Raw genomic sequence first — 15,930 nt, 5'->3', positions numbered from 1 at the left:
AAAATTTGTTTTTGCATGTTTCCGTCAGCAAACCAACATGCGCTACACAACACTTCTCGCATGAGTACTTAACCCCGCAATCTTGCACCTTAGCGCCCGCAAAAGCACTTTGGTGCTAGCGTGAGAACGAAGCTACTGGGACACCGACTCGGGTGCCAAGAGCTCGCTCACCCATCCGCAGCCATTGTCGCTCTGCCATCTTTCTCGCCTGTGCCTGGGGGAAAAACAACGCGTCCTTCTTGGCGGGAATGCGTACTGAGTTTTCGAGTCAGACATAGCGATCTAGACAGGCGGATGGGCCGCAGGAATGCGCCTCATTCGCAAAGCTTTTTTTTGCCCAACGTTCTGTCACGAAACGCTTCTCCAGCAACGACGCCAGCAGGGAAGGTGCGCCGCCTTATTGTTTCTGCAGGGCCTCACACACGCCTTTGTCCACTGCTGCACGCGTTTTTGTACCTTCGTACTTCACGTTTCTGAGCAGAATTGCTCCATCGCGCTCAGCTTCCCTCATTTATATTATTTGCTTGCCTTTCAGGCACGGCGTACGAATGGCAGCCGCTTCTAACGACATTAAAAAAATAGTGACATTTTTTCGGAGAAAAATTATCCCATCGCTCTGAAAGGTAAATCGACAGTTCCAATGCCGCCTTTCACAGCGACGGAAGATTTGTTCACTGCAGATTTCGGTAAAGCCAGCCCGCCGCTGATCCTGCCGTTCGCGCTCACGTTTCATGGCGTTAGTTCTTGTTCCTAACTCTCGTTTCCTCATTTCGCGCCGTCATCGGCGTACTCAGCGCCCCCTGCCTCAGTTGGCGGGTGTTAAATTGGAGAGAGGTAATTTTCCTTCCCTCTTAGGAAAGATGAGAGAGAGAGAGAGGGAAAGTGCAAGAGGGAAGAGTGATAGGCGAGGAGTGGCATAGTGAACACACTGGCGGCGCTTCTTTCCCCTGTCTCCAAGTTTCCTGTGTTCGTCCTCTTAGCGCACGCTATTTAATAGAGATGCACCAACTAGCCTGTCAGAAAGTTGTACAACACCGCGAAAGGGACGACCATACCGGCGGTGCGGAACACCCAGGAAAGCGCTGCCGCGCAAAGCTCCCGCCATGCTACATGTAGTACTAAAATGGTACGGACACACTGCTACACGCGCCGCACGCTGCCGGCGGCGCGCCGCGTGCCGCGAAACCTGCCTCGGCGCAGGGTTGGTCTGCCGCGCAGAGGATGGGTCAGTGAGCTATTTTCGGCGCCTTGCCGCGTGCCGCGGAGCGGGCAGACCAATGAGGGGCGCCCGGTTTAGTGACGTGGGAAGCGTCTGTGTCGCGACCTCTTGGCTCCTACCAAAGTTACATTCGAGCGCCGGCAGCGGAGCCGCGCGCACTCCGCCGGCAAAAGGGACCTCGACCGACTTGGCGTGAAAAGAGCTTGCGCGGCGGCGCTTTCCCGCGCACTCCTTGCCGCCTGTATGGCAGTCCCTTTCGCGCCACGAATTGTGCCGCCAGCGGCTTTCCGCGCGTTTTTCCATTTGTGTGTTCGTACCTTAACCATGCCAAACCGGTCGAGGCCCATCATTCTGGAGGAGCGCGCGCGGCCCTGCCGCCGCCGCTGGAGTGTAACTGTAGTAGGAGCCAAGAGGTGGCGGCTCAGACGCTCCCCACGTGGCTAAGCCGGGCGCCCCTCACGGGTCTGACCGCTCCGAGGCACACGGCAAGCCGCCGAAAATGGCTTCTCGACCCATTAATTACGCGGCAGATCAACCCGCCGCCGGTGCGGGTTTCGCGGCAAGCGCTTGCCGCCGCCGGCGCGCCGCGTGCGGTTTTCCGTCAGTGTGCCCGTACCTTTAGGCGTCCGCGTCGGCTGCAGGAGGGGGTTGGTTCGAAACCCACTGCCGGACAAGGAGGAGTAGCAGCGTTTCCTTAGCCGGTGCCAAGTTTCTGCCTTCGCTCTCACACGGGAGCCCAGAACCTTCCTGTGATATTTTTTTTGTCACTTTGCACTTAGTTTCCTCTAGACCCACTTCTCTTTAGCACATACGTTTCCTCGCATTTCATTACGTCACAAATAATCCGCATAAAACAAAAAGAGAGCCATCGAACTGCGCGCCCCCTCTCTTCTAAAAACACGTAGAATATTAGGGAGTTGTATTTGTGAAATATAAAAAAAAAACACTGAATCATTTGGTCGATAGTTCGATAGTATTTATCACGCGAAAGTGTGGTACGTAGGTACACCTTTTTCTGTTTGGCAGCACTTGAAGCAAATGCGTCACATATGTCCCGTTGCCCTACGGAGAGTTAAATCTTGCCATTGAAATATAAACGGGCAAAAACAGGGTTTTGTTCGTGGATTGCTGCACTTGTGTTCATTGAACTTGGTTTATTTAAAGAGGGGAATAATTTCGTGTTGCCTGCTCCAGTTATGACTGTGATTTTATCTCGACGTCTTGTGACCAATTTCCGAAAATATAAAATGCAGATTTTTAGGCTTCATTTTTTCGACTGTTAAACTCCATATTGAGTTTTAGTGAAGAACGATATTTAAATTTCAGAAGGCCATTGTGCTATTTTTAATAATGATAATTTGAACCACTTCCTTAGCCGACATACAACGTTCACACAAGGGCTAATACGCTAATAAAGCTTCGTTAAAATGTCATACAAGTGCTCGTCACAAAGTGTAGCTTTCGCTTTAGTTACTGACCTAGAAAACTGCTGGAAGGAAACTTCATTATTAAAAAGTTCTACTTTTTTGATCCCCTTAATGAGAATGGACGACCTGAAGCTAAATTCTTTTTTTTTTGCAATTTTGTCAATCGGCCAGACACTGCAACTTTCTCAGTGCATTTAACGTTTCCTTGGGTATGAATACCAAAATTACACTGTGGATAACTGAGTGCAAATATTGTTCATAGAAAAAGTTGATTTTGTGGCACTGGGCCTGCTAGCGTTTCTACGTTAAAAAACAAAATCGGTTCTCGCTGAGGAAATTGAAATAAAAATTTCAGGAGCACTCAGTTCAGACCAGGGACGTCCACACAAAAGGACCAGCTACCACCGTTTGAAGTGGATGGCGGTGCAACACTGCCTGTGGGATTCGCACGCGAAATTCCACTCTCACGCGCGTAGTTTATTCGCCAAATGGGCTGCTAATGACGACACCTGAGTTTCCCTTTTTAATGCGTTACCACTTAGCGCCGCTTTCAGCGATTTCTCCAATCTTTGGCTGAAGCATTCTTGACCGTTAAGCAACCTAACTGGGACACCTAGGTGTCCTCCTCTAGGTCACGTTATCACAGCCTGCCACAGGATTGTGAGCAAACTCTCACCGGGGCAGGTGGCAGTTCAGTTGATCAGTTGTCGCGAGAGAGCAACCTCGGTCTCACCGATGTCAGGACCTGTCAAAGCAAGGCAGTGGCGCATCGCTTAACCCTTGCACCACTGCGCCAGGAGTGGTGCAAGGGTTCAAAGGGATCTATGCAAAGGGATCTATGAATGTAAAGTAGAGAATGAGCAAATTCCGCATATATGGGCGTTAACCCATTAACGCTATCGCGTCATACCCTTGATAGGGTGCATAAGTGTCCCCTCCAGTTTTAGTGTGCGAGCGTTAAGCTTCCACTCACTGATTTCTGCGATCTTTGTCTGAAGCGTGATTGGCTTTGAAACCCGAGCCTCGAACAGAATACGAAGTTACAACCGAAGTGCTAGCGCCAGTGGCGTAGCCAGAAATTTTGTCTGGGGGGGAGGGGGGCTCAAGTTGCAGGGCGACCTCCTCATAGAATTTGTGGAGGAATCAAACGCAAGAATAATAACTTCATTGCCATTGACAATGCCACTGTGTATTAGATAGCGCTCCGCACGGTCTAGACGAGTGAAATATGTATTCTTTAAATAAAAGAATGTAATCGTATGTCTTAAAAATCACGGCAGACATAAATGATCCCAATTGTTCCATGCTTCTGCGTATTTATTTAGTAAAAAAAAGACCAGACGAAGTCTAAAACTATATCAGTCCGAAACCAGCAAAGCAGTGCATGGCGCTGATGTTGAAAACGTAAAGGACATTAAATGAGGAAGCAGAGGGCAAACATTTTAATGAATATCTGTTGTTCAAGAACCTTTAGATTTTTGTACATATCAAACGGCCAGGGAAAAATCTCAATGACGCTGTCCTTCGTTCCAGTGTACTGCGCAGCAGCAGATGTCACCGGTCATGTTTTGCGCGTAATTGCACCGATATTTTATTTTCCAACTGCGAGAACATTTATAAGCCAGGAGTTCTGCAAAATATACATTAGAAGAGCGAAGATAAAATGGAGTATTAGAAATGCGAAGATACAACATGATAAATGACAAGAAAGTGTCACTGGAAACAAAGTCACTGTATGAAAGCACAAAACCTCGCAACAAGATATTGAAATACACGTATGTCTCCATTAAATATACGTATCGAAGCAAAAGTCACTGTATACAATGCGTCAAACAGAGCAAATAAACATCTTGCGCAATCGCAGATAGCAAACTTCACACACGGAACGACAGACGATCCAAGCAAAAGCAAAACTATGATAGCAGAGGTCTCGATATGTACTTGGGCCGTGCTGCAGTCGCGACAGCACCACATGGTTAAAATAATAGAGAAAAAATGCAGAAATCAATATGAAAGTATGTATTTTTAACTGCCTGCACGGCGACAATTATTCTGCACCCATAATTACAGAAGGATATTCCTTTGATTCAAAGAAAAAGTAAAAGGAGGTAGACAAAAAGGAAAGAAATGGACAAGCGGAAGCCACGAATGATGCCGCAAGCTGATATAACCAATATCCGAATGTGTAGGTTGGGAAACACAGCGTTGGCAGGACATCCAATAAGCAAAGTCAATCAAAATCGGTTATTGATGTCCTCAAAATTTTCGTATTCGCATCGTAATTTTGATAATGATGCTAACTGTTACAATGAACAGCACAAATTTGTGGGTGTGAACAGTCATACATTTTAGTAATTGCCCGTTTGCGCCAGATTGTCTTTTCTAGTCTGAAAAAGGCATTGTAGGTGACAAAATCCAGATTGACTTCCGGCACCGGTGGTTTTTTTTTTGGTCAGCGGTGCATGACAGGTCGAAAAAATTTCGGGGGTGGCTGAAGCCCTATAAGCCACCCCCCCCCCCCCCCCCCCCCCACTGGCTACGCCCCTGGCTAGCGCACCTAACTAAAATTTGGGATAACCACGCCAAATTTTCCGTAAATCATTTTGTATTCTTATAAAAGCTCTGTTTTCGGCGAGAGTGCTCTCTGTGCCATCAGAATGATAACTACGATTTATTCTCAGAGTCCCCACAGTATTGGAGCGTTGGTTGAGCCAATCATACCGTAGAGTAACGTTTTGTCTGAATGCATCCCATTTCGCCCATACTTCCACATGGCCCTGCGCAAGAGCCCTCCACTCACAGACACACTCTCTCTCACCTGCGTACGCATGTTTGCGACCTACGTTGTCAGTCAGTATTTATGATGCAGTGCTTCTTCCCTTTCCTTTAATGGAACCATACTATATCGCCAAGCCCGTCCATTGGGCGGTTCCCTCTCAGACGCACTCACGAAAACATCAACACACAAGCCAATACTCAAGCACACAACACCGCGAATTCACACCAAGAGAGTTGAGAACGCCGACCGAAATGACACAGACGACCGAGCTCGTATTTCATGTCTTAGTTTAAATTGGAAAGCAAACAGTGTACACCACAGCCGTGCGTAAATCAGCCCTGTTTGAAATTTTGCATCTGTTGAATGCGATAACGTCTTCTTTTGGGCAAGCTGCTAAATAGCACTTACAGCATAGCACTTATGGCGCACAGCAAGTCACATGACCAAGCCTTTATTTTCTCTTCCTTACGCGAGCTGTGTATAGGATAAAAAAAAAGACCAGTGTCAACAAAGGGATGGAAAAAACTAAAAGCAAAGTGAGGTACCTCCGAATTGCGTCCGGTAGAAGCGCAAAGTATTTTTACGATAGCGTAAGGGACGGGATGTTTCCGTGCTACGCACCAAACTTGGCTCTTTCAAAAAATTCTTTAGTTACTCTTTCGAATTCGACCAGTTCATACTGTTTCTTTTTGTTCTGTGTCGTAGTGTGTGTCTTGTGCTGAAGATTTGATCTAATTGTAAAACAACAGCTCGAAAGAAGAATGGGAAGGAAGCAAGGAAACACGGACAAGCGCGGTCCCACAACTGAATTAATTATCAGGAAGTGCACAGATTAAATGGCAAAGAGCACATGAAGAAACACATGAAAAACATGAAGACGAATGCGATTGAAAAATCAAGTCAGAGAAATGAACACTCAAAACAAGGGAAGCAAGAGCTTGAAATTGCGATTAGGTCACTGCTGAATCCAGGTAAGTTTCCAGGCGAATACAGGTGAATCTCATTCTTAGTCAATACAATCGACGCGTCGCTTAAACAGTCGTCTCCACTTTTTATGATGTAGAGATCTGTTTATCTTCCTCGTGCGCTGTTCCTACGCTTTCGTAAGCACAACAGTTTTATCGAAAAGGGGTTGACATTTGCATTTCGCACAATGCTTAGGCGAATTTTCAGCCGCACTTGGGCTTAAAAGTTTCCCATGTTCAAATTAAATTTCAATTAAATTCAATTCTTTATTTCTCATGTACACATGGAGAGGTTCAAGGGAAACAAGCCAGGAAGATGTGGCTTGACGTGCCCCTCGGCCCCTACGCACAGGTCAGTAGGCAACATGAAGAGCCACATATACAGTCAAGATAGGTGATGAAACAGCAATAATAACAAACAAAGGAACAGAAGGAAAATATCGCAAACAAAGCACATCTGTGGTTACTTCAAGAACGCCATTTCATGAAAGAATCCAAAAGAAGCAGTGAAATATGCCTGTTACAATCTAAAATGTAGCACATACACTTTGAATATCTTTTCGGCATACTCGGGACACGTCAACATTTGCAGCATGAAACTTATTTAAAAGACGGGGTAACGTGTTTACTAGGCTATGTGTACCATACATTGTGCGGCATGTTGGAACGTGCCACAATTCGATATATCTGTTTGGGTAAGTTTGTACTTTTAGCGAAAGGTGCGCCATGTCGCTCATGTGATTTATAGTTTGTTTTATTTCCTTTGTGTGTCTTTCTGCCAGCCTAACATGGTACATTTCAAATATTTTTAAAGCACTGAGTTGGTGGAATAGATCGCATGTATCTACTTCATAACCGACGTTCAGTACTGCACGCAGAGCCTTCTTCTGTAGAAATTTATTTTATTTTTATTTGCAACAGTAGTTGTTCCCTGAACTAGGTGAGCATAGTTCACGTATGACATAAATAGGGAGTTATACAGGAGAAGCTTAACTTTGTATGGGAGCATATGACGATGCCTGCTGATGATACCCATGACACGAGAAAGTTGACTAATGACAGCTTCAACATGATTGTCCCAACTCAGGTGACTATTAAAGTTTACCCCTAATATCTTAATAGTTTCTACAACCTCAATCTCTTCCAAACCTAGCGTAAGATCGCATGGTGTCATAATGCATTTATTTTCTGGTCTGAAGATAATAGCTTTTGTCTTAGTTGCATTAATTTTCAACTGATTTGTAAGTGACCATTGGTGCAGTGTCCTCAATGTTCTATTTGCCTGGTTTATGCCTTTTTTACCTTTGGCTGACGAGGAAATAAGCGAGACTTCATCTGCATACATAACACATTTCACATTAGGGCATGATTAACAATATAATTAATGCATAAATGAAAAAGTACAGGCCCAAGAATGCTGCCTTGAGGTACGCCAGTGGCTAGCTTTTCTTTTTACTGAGGATCGGAAGCTATTAATACCGGTAAACTGAAAGCGGTGCTCGAGGTAAGTCGCCAGAAGTGAAACCGCAGTCAGCTTTGTCAAGAGTCGGTTATGATGATGTAGTCAAAGGCCTGCGAAAAATCTATGAAAACACCAAGAGCAAGTTTCTTGTCTTCGAAACACTGCAAGATATTCTCTTTAAGGATGAGTAATGCGGTCTCAGTTGACTTAAGTTTAATGAAACCAAACTGCGAATCTGTTATTATTTTGTGTGTGTCACAAAATCATGCTATTCGAGTGTGAATGACTTTTCACAATCTCTTAGAAAAGACTGGCAGCACTGAAACTGGTCTATAATTCAAAATACAAAGTTTATCGCCTTTATTATACATAGCTGTAATTTTAGAAGTTTGCATGCGCCGTGGGAATACTCCGGATTCTAGACTTAGATTAAATATATGTGCTAAAACTGGGGCTAATATATCCATTCCATGTTATATAGGCCGAATCTGAAAATTATCTGTATCATGGCATCTGCTATTCTTCATATTTTAAAATGCTGTGAATACTTCAGAACATGTAGTTGGATTTAATTACATAGAATTTGTACTGGGCCTGGTGCGAGTCTCATATGTTATGTTTGAGCAGCGTTGGTACTGTCGAGTCACGAAATATTGGTTGAACGCCTCTGATAATTCGCGTCCGCTTACATTACGTCCTTGAACAAGTACTTCTTGAGGAGAGCTAATCTGAGGTGTGCGTATTATAACAAGGTTGATCCGGTGCACGTAACTTTCAAATATCGTCGTTGCATGATTCAAAGTAATACGAGTCTCTAGCACGCCTTAACTCTTTAGTTACCTTATTTCTAAAAAAACTGTACCTTATTAATAATTCCGGATCGCGTGTAGTGATAAAGTGTTTGTACATTTTTTCCTTAGACTGTATGTTCTGAAGCAGACGTGATGTCATCCATTATTTGTGCTCTTTCCTAGATGATACGTGCGCTTTGTATAGAAAATGTTCAGCATAAAGAATTTTAAATTTGTCCAAAAAACAGTCATAAGCAGCTTCTACATCTGTTACAGTGAGCACATCTTACCAGGTCGCATCTACAATAGCCCGTCTGGAACCAGCAAGGCTGTCTTCAGTTATGGTTTGATAAAAGTAGGTGTATGGCGGCTTTCTTTGAATATGTGTTTTCACTCCATGCAATATCGGAAAATGGTCGCTAAGGTCATAATGAATGACAGAGGACATAAAGCTCTCTTTTTCAAAATTTGTAATAAAACGGTCAATGAAGGATTCTGTATGAATAGTAACCATTGTAGGTGCCACAATTGTATTAATGCAGCCATTTGCTGAGAGTAGTAGAACAAAATTTTTTGACGTGATGTTATCAGAAAGCAGCTTTGTATTAAAATCTCCACCTAAAATTCCATTGAAACCATTCTTGTTCACAAAAGTCAAAAAGAGATCAATGAAGGAAATGAATTCTGCAATGCGGCCATAAGGAGGCCGGTACCAAACCGCGATAATAGTGCGCTCAAACTTTAAGCAAGCAATTTCGTAGTCGGCAGTGACACAACAGAATTATGGCATAAGATCACGGCTTATGCAATTTTTTACCAAGCACAAACACCACCACCACGGCCTGAAGACCTGTTCATGAAGTATGGGTTGTAACCGGGCATACTAAATACTTCTTTATCGCAGAAGTACCAGGTTTCTGTAATCGTAAACAGTTCAGCAATATCTAGTTGATTAGACAAATACCCAAGATAAGCCGTTTTGTTCAGTGCAGACCGTGCATTCACATGAAGGCAACGAAAAGATGTATTTGATAATATATCTTCAAATTTTACTTCATTGCCGTAAAGAGAACTTCGTGTGTTTATCACAGCCACGATGAAAGGCGGATATTCAAACAACGACCCGTCTGACCAATACAGAACTTTTTGCAGGAAAGAGGGATCCTCTAGACTATCTGTGTCTACACGGCACAAATCTGGATTTGTGATTTATGTGACACTAGTGCACACTTTTACGAACTTCTGCCTTTTTACGGACTGAGGCGCGTTCTTCTTTAGCGCTGGTTTTTTCCCAAACATGCGTCCTCTCCAACTTGTCCAGTTCAGCATCCTTATTCAATTGTAACCCTGATAATCCCTACTCATGCCCTCGCATGTTGCCTTCGTTCCCTCCTGAGCGCACATCAAAAGCAGCGGTGCTTCCGGCCCGCGTCGATCCCGACAAATACACCCGCCGGACACCAAGCCATTGGTGAATAATGGATGGTGCGGCAGCTGGCGCCTGTTACCCTCCGCCTTAGGGAGAGACTCCCTTAGTAAGCTTAGTCAGGCTGGCCTTCCTGGGCGAGTCTTGCATTGAGCGGCTTTCTTCTGTCCACACCTGTGCGCATTTCCATTGCGCATTCATTGCTGCCAGGGTACTACTGCATGCACCGCGGTTACGATGCCAGGGTACGATCATGAGGCGGGACGCGCTAGGCGGAGTACGCCCCACACACTACGTGGGCTTGTCCATGCAGGCAGCCCTGAAAATCAAAAATACAAAGCCTGAGCACTGGGAGGCCGTGCTGTCCAGCTCAAGACTAGAGGACCATAGTCAGCTGGTTCAACGGGTGCAGCAAACAACCAAGGCCGTAGGCCTAAGCACCCTGTCCCAGTTTAAGGGGCGCTAAGGTCTTTATTTATTAAAATGTGCTTCATCATCTCCGACAAATTATACAGAGTTCTAGAATAGTAGACGCAAGTTTGCCTATAGTAAACAGAGGCATTTTGCAGGACGGTATGCTGTTTTACATGGTTCACCGCACGTAAAAGCAGACGCAGTAAGGATTTCGGTGCTTGTAGCGCCATCCGGTGTTTGCAGAGAGAAACATTTCTGCAACAAACGTGTTTCTCGTTCGGCACAGCAGTTACTCAATCGTCTAATGAAATAAAAAGCAGGCCAAATTTATTTTTCATCTAATTTGTTGTCGGCAAGACAAGACGAAGCGAAAGCCATGTACCCAATTTGCTACCAGAAGACGTGCGAAACCACGCAGTAGCACCGACGTGCTCACTCAGAAGCGAGAGCCTACGATTCAGAGCGCTCCGCCATGTTGGCTATCTGCTAAAGGGCCTACGCTATGTAGTACACGACGTCACCGTCCTGTTTCTTGGACAGTTTTCTCTGCATCCGAGCCACTACATCTGGCGTTGCGACAAATGAGGTGGGGCTGAAAACGGCGGATTTAAAACCGATGAAACTCGGAATACGGGCTCAAACCGCTGCAAGATAGGCCGTGAAGATAAGGATACTAAGGACACTAAATTAGTTGATAACAGCTCTCGTGTCTCCTCCCGATGGAAAGGAGGTTGCAACTCCGGTATCTGTTTTGCAGTGACGCATGCAGTCTAGCGCGCACGCAATTCATTTTGTGTTCCTTTTCTGAACATAGTGAACGTCGAATAATAAGATGTGCGGATATGCCTTCTGCGGTTTTTTTATTACGGCTTATTCCAATCAGTGATATGGAGCCAGTTTCCCGGGTTCGCGTAACCGAAGAGCGTGTTTGAAAGGATTCACATCCTGAGTTCTGATTGGATATGCTCCCTACACTCCCTAGACATCTTGCTCCTTCGCAGATTCGGAGAGCTCCTCGCGGTCGCCGATATGTAAGCGTCATTACATTGAAAGCAACACTAAACAAAGATGACTGTGTCAAGAGCACTCCACTTTTTGGCGAACGCATACTACTCATTTCTTTATCTAAGCCGCCAGCGCAAGACGCACCAATATGAACACAGCACTGCAGCGTCTTTCACGGCGCAAGATCCCAGTAGTGTTGCAGTCTGCACACATTGTAGTTCATTCACAGTCTGGATGACATGTGCTAAAGAAGGTGACTGCTGACTATCAAACGGCAGAGATCAGCTGCTGTAAGACTGCGCCGAAAGGGATGTCCGTTGCGTCAACCATGACACATGTTTTGAAGGGGGGGGGGGGGGGGGGAAGCAGCGTCGCAGCGCCTGCATTGACATATTTAATGCTGCTGAACGCAATTTCAGAGGTGTCATATCACGCTAAAGTTCCATCCGGGTTTTTGTGTCTCGAGAGAAGATCGCAGAGAGGCTGTAAAATAGTGGAGCAGCGAGGAATGAAGCGGCGGTATTAGTAGGCGAGATTAAGGATTCCGCGACGGCCAAGAATGGAATAAGCAATGGATGAAGCAGAGTATGAGGATTTCTCAGCTCCGATTATTGGAGTGCGTACGTTTGCGCGACAGAGAGCTAGCGAAATGTAAGCATCAGGACGATGGCGGGTACTACTGACTTCTGATCAAGTATCTATGGCCCATCCGTGTACTGCTACGAGAGGGGGCGCGCCATGAGTATGCTGTCGTTCTACCAACGTAGGAGGCATCGCACAGATTTTTGAACCCGTGTCGACTAGGTAACGGATCGTGATCGTAGAATAGGCGACTAGTGTCTGGGCCTTGGACACGCACAGGTCGCCTTCAGTGTGCGGCCCAACTAAGTCGCCCGCCTAGCTATTGCTAAATTCCTTTTCACCCAACGCTGTCCTTAGGTGACAATGTAATTGTTGACATCCCTTATGTTTTGAACTTTTATAGAATAGCAGGTTTCCTCGTGAAACTGCAATTTCAGACCTAGTGTTTCGCTTGAGTTTGTGAAACCTCTCAGCCACTTTCTCATTCCTGAGAAGAGGGCTGAGGTCTTTATTTTATTTGTTCGGAGCCTCCAAAGCATTTCCTAGCCAAGGATGGTCGCTGAGGTTTATCGACCTTCTTAAAAGCTTCTACTATTAGCCATTTCTAAAATTATGTTTGGCATTTCATCACGATATTGAACAAACTAGCATTTTAGGGAGTCTATATCGCCATTGTCTTTCTCATTTTTACACAGTCCTGCTAAAAAATATTTTCTCTACACCTTGAATTTTGCACATGATGGACTTATATGCTTATGCGCCACTATACCAAACAACAACAGCAATGGCTTCAGTGTGGTCGCACTATCGCACAAAACGTATATTTCTGCCCTCTTTACTATTCTTTTTTTTTTGTGTCCGAGAGGAATACAGGCCGTCGTAACAGTCATCCGCTATATCTCGTCTGAAGACTCACTCAAGGGGTCAGAATAACCATGCGCTGCTGTACCCAAAATGAAATGTTCCTCCGCATGCTCCTTTGACTACTGAGTTTTCGCCTGGTGGCTTGGCATATCTTGTGCAGTGAAGCATTTGGTTGGACGGGAGAGAGTAGCAGGACCCATAATGCATGAGACACGACTGCGCAGAATTTTCGGGATGCGCACTCTTGCATAATCTATATTTAGGACGTCCATTTCTTCCCTTATCATGGCGCCTGCCTGAAGCTAGGCAATGCGCCTCGTCTCCTATGTGTTGCTTTATCTGTAATTCATTCACCCGCTTCTATTTCCTCCTCCCTCGTCATTTCCTTCCCACGTCGGTTTCTTCTTCCCAACGCACACCTCCATCCTCTCGGCCCACCACACAGCGAGCCTTTGGTGCCTCACAGCGCACACCCTTATGCCTACTTGTTGGCCTCCCTTCAGCCAAGAGGCCGGGAAGTTTCTCGCGTACAGTTGGCTTCTCTTTCGTCGTTCCCCGAGTCTCCTTCTGAGGGTCCTTCCCCGGTTTTCTCTCTCATCTCCCGAACATTCTTGTTCCATATCTTCCTGCATCCTATTCACATTTGCTTTCGCAGACTCCCACCTGGAAGCCTAGGGCTAGCGTTGCAGCTGGAGCGGCAGACGCCACTAGAGCTTATAATGATGCCTTCCCCGGGGAAATCAGATTCCATACTCTGTCGTCGCTTCTTCTGGCTCCGTCGTTGTATTGCAGGTGTTGCTTGATGGGTCTTTCTTCCAGCTTTCGTCACCCAGTCTGTCTGTTTGCTATTGTGTGGGGTTTCTTCCTCGCACTTCCACGCTTCAATTTTTGACACTCAGGAAACCGGCAGAGCGGCGCATACATCTTCCCCAGCAGTAGAATCATCAACACTTTGACTATCGTTGTTTCGGTTCGTAACGTTTTTGTGATATGTTTCAAAAGCTTTTAGATTCAGTTCTTGTCTGGTTTCCGCAGGGAATTAACAAGTTGCGCTTTGCTGCTAGCATATTCAGGCAAATTGGCACAGATTTCCAGCTCCCACCTTAAAATTTCATTTTACTATCTTTTCCAGTCAGCTCAAAAAACCAACAAAAACAATATAAACAAAAATATAAAACCCAGGCGCCGCTGTTCCCATCCTGTCCGGCAGCCTCTAAACACGGGCTGCCTTCGTCGCCACCGCTGCTTACCCGGGCTTCCTGACCTGGGGGCGGCGCCAGGATACCACAGTGTGACGGCTTCCTGCGGCAGCGTTGTCGCCCGCCGTGGACAGCGCCGTCGACCGTAGTCCAGCGCTGTGACGCTGACGCCTGCCGTGGAGTCTGCCGTCAACAATACGTCTCCGTCGCCGACCGGAGCCCATAGGCTGCGCCGACGCCCCGCCACACCTCTTCGCTCGACGCACCAACCACCTACCAGGCTGATCACTGGGACAAGAAAAACTTGAGTGCACCTTTCTTTTCTTTTTTTGTAAGCTCTGCCCTTTACCTCTCGCGAGTGTTTTCTTTTGTTTTCCCGTTCTTGTTTCTTGTTGGTTCCTTTCCTCACAACACTTAAATTAGAGTTCCTTTCCTCTACGTGCCGCTTCGTTTCTTTCATTTACCTTTTAACGCGTGGTAAATTTAGCCTGCAGCCTTTCGCGTCACACGATCACAATATGAAACCAATTAGCCTCAAGTGCCGCCTTCATAACAAAGTAATAATAAAAAATGTGCAGCTGTATTTTGCACACCACAGTACGCCTTTCGAGCGAAAATGTACGGGGGCACTTTGTTGGCCTAGAGTGTGGTGAGGTGAACGAATTTAGCGCGGTGTTGCTGCTTGTGTCACTGATGAGTGGTTAAGATGTTGATAAGGTACACAATTGTTTGTGAAGTTTAAATGATGAAGACACTGCAGGGCGTTTGGTAGGCATTCCTGTGATTCGAGGCCGTTCCGCAAACACTCTCCAGAGTCTTTACGCTAGACAAAAATTACTGTGGGACTATAAAAAGAACGAAAAATAAAATGTCCCTGCCCGTATAACAGGCTAAGTAATGCTAGGCATATACATTAGGTTGGGGCAACCCAGAAAGATTGAAAAATAATAAGCCCCTGCCTGCACCACTGACGTACAACAGGCTTACTCCAATTTGAAAATAAACGAAAAGGCCCGAAGGCAATGGTGTAATTTTACCACCCGTAGGTGGGGAAAATGGGGAACAAAAATGAGGGGGGGAGGGGAAGCTACATAGCGACCCACACCCGGGGTAGCAGTCCCGGGGAGACTCCCTTAATCTCACCTGGGACGTAGCGGAGAGGTTGGGTGAAATGGGTAGGTTATATGGTTGTCGGGAAAGGAGTCATGGGCATGGGGGTGGGGATGCGGACAGCGTGTTTTTTGCAGTAATGCTAGACAGAGGTTAGATTGGGCTAAAGGAAAAAAATGCAGAACTACATACGCATTAGCAGGAAGTAGCGTAGTCGTTAGTACGCTCGGCTGCGGAATGGAAGGATAGTGGTTCGAACCCCGCCATGCACGAGGATTTTTTTTTCTTATCAAGTTGACGTCATTTGATTGACAGGTATAGTGTGACAGATTTTGCGGACGGACGTATGGACAACGATGACCCATTAAAGGCTTTCGCCTTAAAATCTTGAGGCAAGAACTGAAGGTGAAACGCAGCCTATTGAACTCGACACAAACCCTATCATAGCCGATTGGTATGTAATTAAACTAATTTTACGCGCGTGAATGGTTAAAACTTTTATAATTTAGGCCATAATAAAACCTTGACTTTATTTGAGAACTATTAAAGGTGCACCAAGAGGTGTACATTTACCCAGAATTGAAAATACTTTGAAGTAAAAAAAACAGAAAATAAATGACCTGCTGCACCACTAACATTACAGGTGAGCGTGAAAGCGCGCCAGAGTTTGCTGATACTTGCTTTGAA

Source organism: Amblyomma americanum, chromosome 6 (genome assembly GCF_052857255.1).
Source record: "Amblyomma americanum isolate KBUSLIRL-KWMA chromosome 6, ASM5285725v1, whole genome shotgun sequence".
NCBI lineage: Eukaryota > Metazoa > Arthropoda > Arachnida > Ixodida > Ixodidae > Amblyomma > Amblyomma americanum.
Note: the sequence above shows the minus strand (reverse complement) of the source record.